Raw genomic sequence first — 8,372 nt, 5'->3', positions numbered from 1 at the left:
ACTATGGAAAGAACCTAGATGTCCATCAACAGATGAATGGATAAAGAAGATGTGGTATATATACACAATGGAATACTATGCAGCCATCAAAAGAAATGAAATCTTGCCGTTTGCGACGACATGGATGGAACTAGAGGGTATTATGCTTAGCAAAATAAGTCAATCGGAAAAAGACAATTATCATATGGTCTCCCTGATATGAGGAAGTGGAGATGCAATGTGGGGGGGTTAGGGGGTAGGAAAAGAAAAAATGAAACAAGATGGGATTGGGAGGGAGACAAACCATAAAGGACTCAATCTCAATAAACAGACTGAGGGTTGCTGGGGGAGGGGGGATGGGAGAGGGTGATGGGGATATGGACATTGGGGTGGGTATGTGCTATGATGAGTGCTGTGAAATGTGTAAACCTGGCGATTCACAGACCTGTACCCCTGGGGATAAAAATACATTATATGTTTATTTTAAAAAAATAAATTAATTTAAAAAAAAAGAAAAGAAAATTGACATCTTGACAATACTGAGTCATCCAATTCATGATTCCACATATATTTCTGCATTTAGTTAGGCCTTTTTGTACATATTTTGTTAGAATTGCCCCTGAAAGTATTTAATTTCATGATTTATGTTGCTATTTTTAATGTCATTTGGGGTGCTATTATAAATTATACTGTTTTTTCCTTCAATTTGTAATTATTCACTACTAGTATATAAAAGCACAGCTGATTTTAGTATGATGGGTTTGTATCCTAAAACTTAATTAAATTCATTTATTGGATATAATATCATTTTTCTACATTGTTTGAGATTTTATATGTAAACAATTATGTCATCTAAGAATAAAGCATTTCCTTTCTTCCTTTCCAGTATAAATTCCTTTTATTTCCTTTTCTTGTTGCACTGAGGAGTATCTCTAGTATAAGACTGAAAACAAGTGGTGAGAGCAGGCATCCCTGCCTTGACAATCTTGAGTGAGAATATTCAGTCTTTTATTTTGAATTACCATGTTAGCTACAGAACTTTTACAGGTGCTCTTTACCAGGTTGGGGAAGTGCCTTTCTATTTCCAGTTTGCTGAAACTATTTATCATGATTAAATGTTGAATTTCATTAAATTCTTTTCCTGTATTTATCAAGATTACCATATGCCTCTTGTTTTCTAGGTTGTTAAAGTACATTAATTTTCAAACACCAAACCAACTTGGAATTTCTGAGATGAAACCCATTTAGTCATGATGGATTATCATTTTTATACATTATTGGATTCAATTTATTATTTTTAAAAGATTCTTATTTTTATATTTGTGAGAGATATCAGTCTGTGGTTTTCTTATAATATCTTTCTCTGGATTTTGGCATTAGAGTAATGCTGCCTTCACATAATAAGCCAGGAGAGTCAGCTCCACATAGATTTTCAGTATCATCAGAGATCTGAGAAAGAATTAATCTGACCTGACCTCTTTGCCTTTCTTCCAGTCCTCTTATTCACAGATCTGATCCTGACCTGTTTGCCTTTCCTCCAGTTCACTTATTAGCAGTTCCAGAGTTGGAAAAACTTGTCATGTCTGTTTGGTAGAATTCTGCAATTAAAGAGAAATGAAGGTTGATTTTCAAATGACCATTAGGAGGCAAGGAAATAAAATGTCACAGTCTTTTCTTCTGAGTAACAAGAAGACTATGCCATTTATACAAGACAGGTATAATTCTTTACTGACCAAAGTGGTTTTTGTTCAGGGTCTTGGTTACCATAACTAAGGATCATTAGAGAAGCAGTCCTTATTCAATGATTACCACTCTCCAAAGGAGAAATTGAAATGAAGTGCCAATATGCCCATTAAATTTCCACTATGTCCGGGTATTTATTTATTTTTTTAAAAGATTTTATTTATTTATTTGACACACAGAGAGAGATCACAAGTAGGCAGAGAGGCAGGCAGAGAGAGGGGGGGAAGCAGGCTCCCTGCTGAGCAGAGAGCCCGATGCAGGACTCGATCCCAGGACCCCGAGATCATGACCTGAGCCAAAGGCAGAGGCTTAACCTCCTGAGCTACCCAGGTGCCCATGTCCGGGTATTTAGATGAGAGTGTGCTTTCCCTATGCTAAGGAAATGCATTTCGAAGATTCACATTTCTACAGATGAGATTACAGATCATTGCTATTCAAAAGGATTTTCTGTGGCGATGGAAATGCTCTATAATCGTGATGTCCAATAAGGTAGTCAGTAGCCATATATGGCTACTGAGTATCCAAACAGAGTAAGTGTGACCAAGAAACTAAATTTTAATTGTATTTAATTTTTTTAAGTGTAAATATAAATAACCCCATGTAGCTAGTGACTACCAAATTGGACCATGCAATTGTAGAGTGCCAACTTTGACTCTTGAAAACCTTTAGAAACAAGTTCTCACTGAAGAAAGGGGGAGAAGGACTTGGGAACAAGTTGTACTGCTAGATGTGTAAGGTTTAGTGAGCAGCCTGCAGGAAAAACTTACATTAATTGCAGACTAAATAGTCAATTCTTCTTAAATCAATTCTATTCTGATTCACTTTGATATTATTACCAGGCTGACAAATGTACAAGGTTGACAACGGATAGCAACATGATTGGTTTTATTTGGAAATAGGTGATCTGAGAGCAGTCTATATTTTTTAATCTATACTCTGTGGGTAGGATCAAAGTGAATATTCAACAAGACTCCTCTGAAGGTTGATTCCTACACACTGAATCAATGTTTTGGCTCTTAGGGGATGATAGCATGAATTTCTGACCTTTATATCAACAATAGAAGACTCAAAAAGGAATCAAATTTCATTTTTGTTTTTTGTTTCCTGCAATTTAATTTTATTTTCTCTCTTTCTTTCTCTTTCTTTCTTTCTTTCTTTCTTTCTTTCTTTTCCCTTCCTTCTTTCCTAATTACAACTTGTTTGATGGTTTATTTTTATTTATTTTTTACTTGAGTATAGTTGACACACAGCATTACATTAGTTGCAGGTATACAACATAGTGATTCAACAACTCTATATACTATGCTATGCTCACCTCAAATGTAATGACTAAGAAAGATGAGGGGAACACTTAAAAATAAATGGCATGCTTTGGAGTAGCATTGAGCTTGACTCCATTTTTATGCACTTCTCTCAAAGGATCTTTTATGCTAAATCACTTACTTGCTATCAGAGATACTCACAGTGAACACAACTTAGAGATTCATCAAAATGACAAAACTGAGAGTCTCCAGGGCAGGAAAAGGTCATCTTTTCCAGGGCAGGAAAAGGCTTGATCTGTTTGAATCCTTAACAAATGCTCTCAGGATGGTGATGCCTTTGTTCTGCGCTATTCTGGTGGAAATGATTTAGTGAATGCTCTGCACCTTTCTCTCCCTTCAATGCCACCCTTGACCCCTCACCCACACCCTTTCACATTAGATCTTTTTGCTTCACTGGCCTTTCCGGATGAGGAAGAGTCTCACCAGATCAAGAATGCACCCTTTCAGAAGAGGTCAATTAGTCCTGGGGAGTAATGAGGACTAAGCTGCCCTCTCCACTTTGACCATTGATTTAAACACTATTCACAGGCTCCAGGGTGCTCGCAAGGCAACACTCTGGAAACTGATGAGGGACTCCATCTCCATTCCCATAACCCATGCCCAGTCACCCCAGAGAATCAGCCACCAGGCATAGCTCCCTCCCACCCAGCTACATGGTAACCAAAACAAGCCCCTTCTGTGTACACTTTCTGTAGCGTGTAATTGCCAACTGGTGAAAAGATGAGTAGAAAGGAAATGTATTGAGGGAGCTTTGACAGAATTATCGTAATAAGGGTTATGAGGCCCCAACTCCACATGCTAAGAGGCAAACTTTATGGCATGGCCCATGTCTGCAGGCTGAACAGAGCCAGGATATGCTCCATACAGAAACTGGCACCTTCACCAAGGCCACATACACCACATAGGTCAGCATGGGCTTCCTGAAGCCAGAGACACTCAGTCAGAAGACCTTGGAGATTCTTGGAGTTTTACCTTTTCTCAGCATGAAGATTCCCTCTTCAAATCCTCTACGAGTGGCCACCATACAGACACCATTATTTCCCCAAAATAGATCCAAACTGAACCACATAATGCATGAGCTATTACACTTACCTTGATTTTGTCATTTCTGTTCCAAGTTAAATTTCCCTGGTTCTCTCACTTATGCTTCATAAGGCATGATTTTGAGGTTATTCCCTGTTCTGGTCACACTTACAGTCAAGGCCGGTAAGGACACTGAAGCTCAATTACATCTATACAGATGTCTTCATTGGCTTCTAAATGTTTTATTTGAGTTTAGCAGAGTGGGGTCAGAGATGTGCAAAGAGTGGGGAGGTAGGAGGTTAGGGAAAGAGGAAGTGGTAGTAGCTTTAATCTATCTGTGAAGCAGCACAGGGTTAGGGTAGGAGTGCATGGACACTAGAACAAAGTTTTTCAATGCAAAAGAACTTGTCTTAGAAATAATCATATAACTTTGAGCCCATGTAAGGAACCATAAAAGGCATTTCACATACAATAACCCTAACAAGAAAGTAAGCTTTATTATTCCCACTTTGTAATGAAAGTATGAGACTCATAGAGATTAAATAACTTGCCCAAAGTCATATAGCTAGTAAGTGGCAAATACAAGAATATTACTCTAAAACTTCTCACTTAGAATTATTTCTCCTGAGCCAAAGCCACATCCTAGAATTACACAACCTCTTGGGGTCCAGATGTTTTCTGTCTCGACCTTTCAGATCTGTCCAGTCAGTCCTGTTTGGGTCTGACTTTACTGAGCTTAGCCCATTACCTGCTATGACCTTCAATTCCTTCCTGATCCCTTCAGACTTGCCTGCTCTGAACTTGGATATCTTCCTGTTCCCACAAATTAGCTTGTGTGCCTAGTTCCCCCTCATTGTTATGTGTGCACATACTCTTCAGCTCCCCCAAGAGAAAGGGAGATTCCAGTTCCCTGAATCACTGAGTCCATGTGTTCTCTTCCTGGCAAGTTCTGAGAAATGTTACTCTTGGTGACCAAAGAAAAAGGTTAGCTCTTTAGACCTGGCCTCCAAATGTCATTAGATAAATTTTAAATTCCTCAAAACTTTCTAAATCTTGCTAAATGTTCACATCTTCCTTTTTTGTGTGTGATCTTTCCCAAAGAATCCAGTGTCTCATAGATGCTTCCTGAATTATCAGACAGAGAAGGTCAAATGAACAAGTATCCAGTTGTTTAAAGCGTCAGTAAGTTGGCTTTCAACTTAGCTTATACCAAAATGACATAGCTTGAGTCAAATGTCCAGAGACCTTTTTTAAAGTTATTCTGCTTGTAATGCAATTCAGTTGTCTGAGAGCCATTGGAAAGTTCACATCAATAATCCACTGAGACTGAACATGGACACGGTATTCTTACTGAAGAAGTTGGTTCTCACGAGCTGGAGAATACTTTGTACTTTTAACAATTGTTTATGAACTAGAACCGCACGTGGTCCAGTCTCTACCATCTATGGCATTCAATTAAATAGCATTCAACAACAATAAGTAATTAAAAGCAATCCCAATGTTTTCTTGAATATCTTAAAGGATATCAAAGAGAATCAGTTTATAAACCTCAGTGGTGCAGCCGAAAGTCTCTTTTCCTATTATCTTCCCTCTCAGGATCAGTCATATTTGTAAGGACCTATTTAGAAACTGTCCCTGCTCCCCTTCCCCCAGGGGATTTACTTGGAGACAAGTCCCGGAAACCAGCTTTAGGTAACAAAGCCCAGATACAAAGGTGGGTCAGGCCAGGTGGAGACATCAGATCAGTGGGGGGATGCATACTGTCTCCCTGGTTACCAAGGAGTATGGACCCCGTCCTTTGGGAGCCTTTTGGGTGCCAATCCCAATCAAGGTGTAATAGGCTGGTTCAAATATCTACTAGGGTAAATTGTAACTCAATGGGTCACCTAGCATCACTGTGGAGTTTCCTGTGTGTGTTACAATCTCCCTGGCCACCTGTGCGTGGCCAGGCCCGACTGCATGGCCTTTACCCTTAAAAGCTAGACTGTGAAACAGAGAAGGGTCGCCCTCTCTTGTAAGAGGTGCAGCCCTGAACGTTCGGTTAGATTCTTGATGCTTGGTGTGAAATAAAGCTTTGCTTGACCTTTGCTTTGTATCAGTCTCGCTCCTTTAATCACGGACCCATTGTTGGGGCATAACAATATTCCCAACTTTCCCAAAGCTTCTCCTTATATATTTCATTCTCAAATGCCAATCCCAAAATCTACCCCTAAAAACAAGTTGGCATGGATTTCCTCTTTTCTCTTGGTATCCCCCTCCCCAGAGCTCTTCTGGGAACTCACAGGAATCGACTCTGCCTTCATATACCTGCAGTGCCAACAGTGCAAGCTTAACACCCTATGGGCGAAACTGGACTGATAGGAAATAAGATCTGATTGATAAATATTCTCTTTATCTTCCTCTGGGCATTTCATAAGCATTTCACATGGTCCAAGAGAGGTAACTTTTGAGATACTTAGTATCCTTTAATAAATTTCTTTGTTTTTGCTTGAAGTAGTCATAGTAAATTATGTTGTTTGAAAACAAGAATCAGGTCTAATAAAGATTCCAATAAATTAGAGTTCCAGTTTCCTGAGTCCTTGATAATACTGACTATTATCAACTAAAATTAGCAAACAAAATTAAACAAGAATACTTCCTTAGGGTCCATACTTATAGGACAAGAAAATCAAATAAATTTCTACAGGGCACCCACAGTTAAGCTAGCTCTTAATTCTATGAGCTACCAACTGGGTTTAGGATTCAATATAAGCCAGGGATGAGAGGAATTTAGCCAGAAAGCTGTTTCTATCCTTTTTGACTTTCTTTATGTCATTTTGTGACCCTAGGTTTCACGTGATGCTTAGTGGAAAACATGTTTTGCAAAGCATGTCTGTTTCTGATTGGTAAATTAGAGGATGAATGTTTATGACCTGTTGAAGGTTATCATGGATTCCTTCTCAACTGAGGACCAGATTCCCAAAGCATTTAGCCAAATTGCCTTGCCTCACAACAGCGCCTCAAACTAGTCCTCTAAATTACCCCTAATAGCAGAGAAAATACATTCCCTCTGGGATTTGATAGCAGAGTAAATGGCACAAATTGAATTTAAAATGTCTTTGAGAAAACTAAAGTTTTACATTCTATTCTCTAAAATGTCAATGTCCACTTTTATGTGAAAATAATAAATAGAATTACTTACTAAGAAGACTTATAATTAAATAAAATAAGTGGAACTGTTAATCTCTGTTCCATACCACAGTGCCCCTAAAAATAATTTTAAGTGATAAAAACATACAAAGACAAAGAGATCATGACAGCAAATGATACCGAAAAAGAGAGGCAGCCAACTATGGAAGATGCAAAGCACATTAATTAATACTAACTGGCTCAGCAGAGTAAAAAAAGTGAGGACCTTCAATGACAATGATGGGGAACACCAAGCAACAAACAAAAATCCCAAAGATTTGGGCTGCAGAATTCTAGGGATGGTCAGGAATCTATGCACCAGAATCTCCAAAGAAAACAGAATTGAGGATTGAGGCTGAAAATAGAGGAAATTGGTTGAGAGTCTATTTAGGGAGCACACAGATCTTCCTTCCTATACTTCCAGATGACTATGGACCCCAAGCTCCCATCCTGGGAAGGAGATAGAAAGTTTATTTTCTGAAAAAACTAATCCAAGGAAGCTGGGTAACAGAACTCAAAGAAGAGTGTGGGAGAGAAGTCCTCTACGGAAGACAAGATTAGGTGAGTCTTTCAAACCAGGAGTACCCAGCCTTTTTCTCTCAGCCAGTTCCCAAAATGCTGGCAGCCATACCTACACCCATTGGAGGAACTGACTGGCCCTAGGAAAAAGGCTTAAGAAATTGTCCTCTGCACAACACCAGGTAAAACTCCAGCCCCCTACACCAGTCGGGCAGCAAGGGCCAGGCTGGGAGCTATCAGCCCAGGGTGTAATAAGGGATTGCCTGTATAGAATTTAAAACCAGTAATTAAATCACATAAAAGTTAGTTGGCTCTTTATTATTTATTTTTATGCACAATTATGCAGGAACTTTAAGAAACCTTAGTGATAAAATACTTCTTTTCACCAAAAACTCCTTTCTACATGTGAGTTCCAAACAACTGCTCTGGCTACTGTGGAATAGCAATAATATGTCTCACAGCTACAAATTAGCACACTTCCATTCTCTACTTGGAATTAATTTGGAAAATTCCCTATTATTGAGTCAGTTCTTCCACTAACACAAACTGAGCTATGTATGTATGTCCTTTTGAGAGTACATTCAAGGTTCAAATTCTTCACATTGGCTTTTGTGTCCA

Source organism: Enhydra lutris, unplaced genomic scaffold (genome assembly GCF_002288905.1).
Source record: "Enhydra lutris kenyoni isolate GAN:26980312 unplaced genomic scaffold, ASM228890v2 scaffoldscaffold3, whole genome shotgun sequence".
NCBI classification, from domain to species: Eukaryota; Metazoa; Chordata; class Mammalia; order Carnivora; family Mustelidae; genus Enhydra; species Enhydra lutris.
This window is presented reverse-complemented; position numbering follows the sequence as displayed.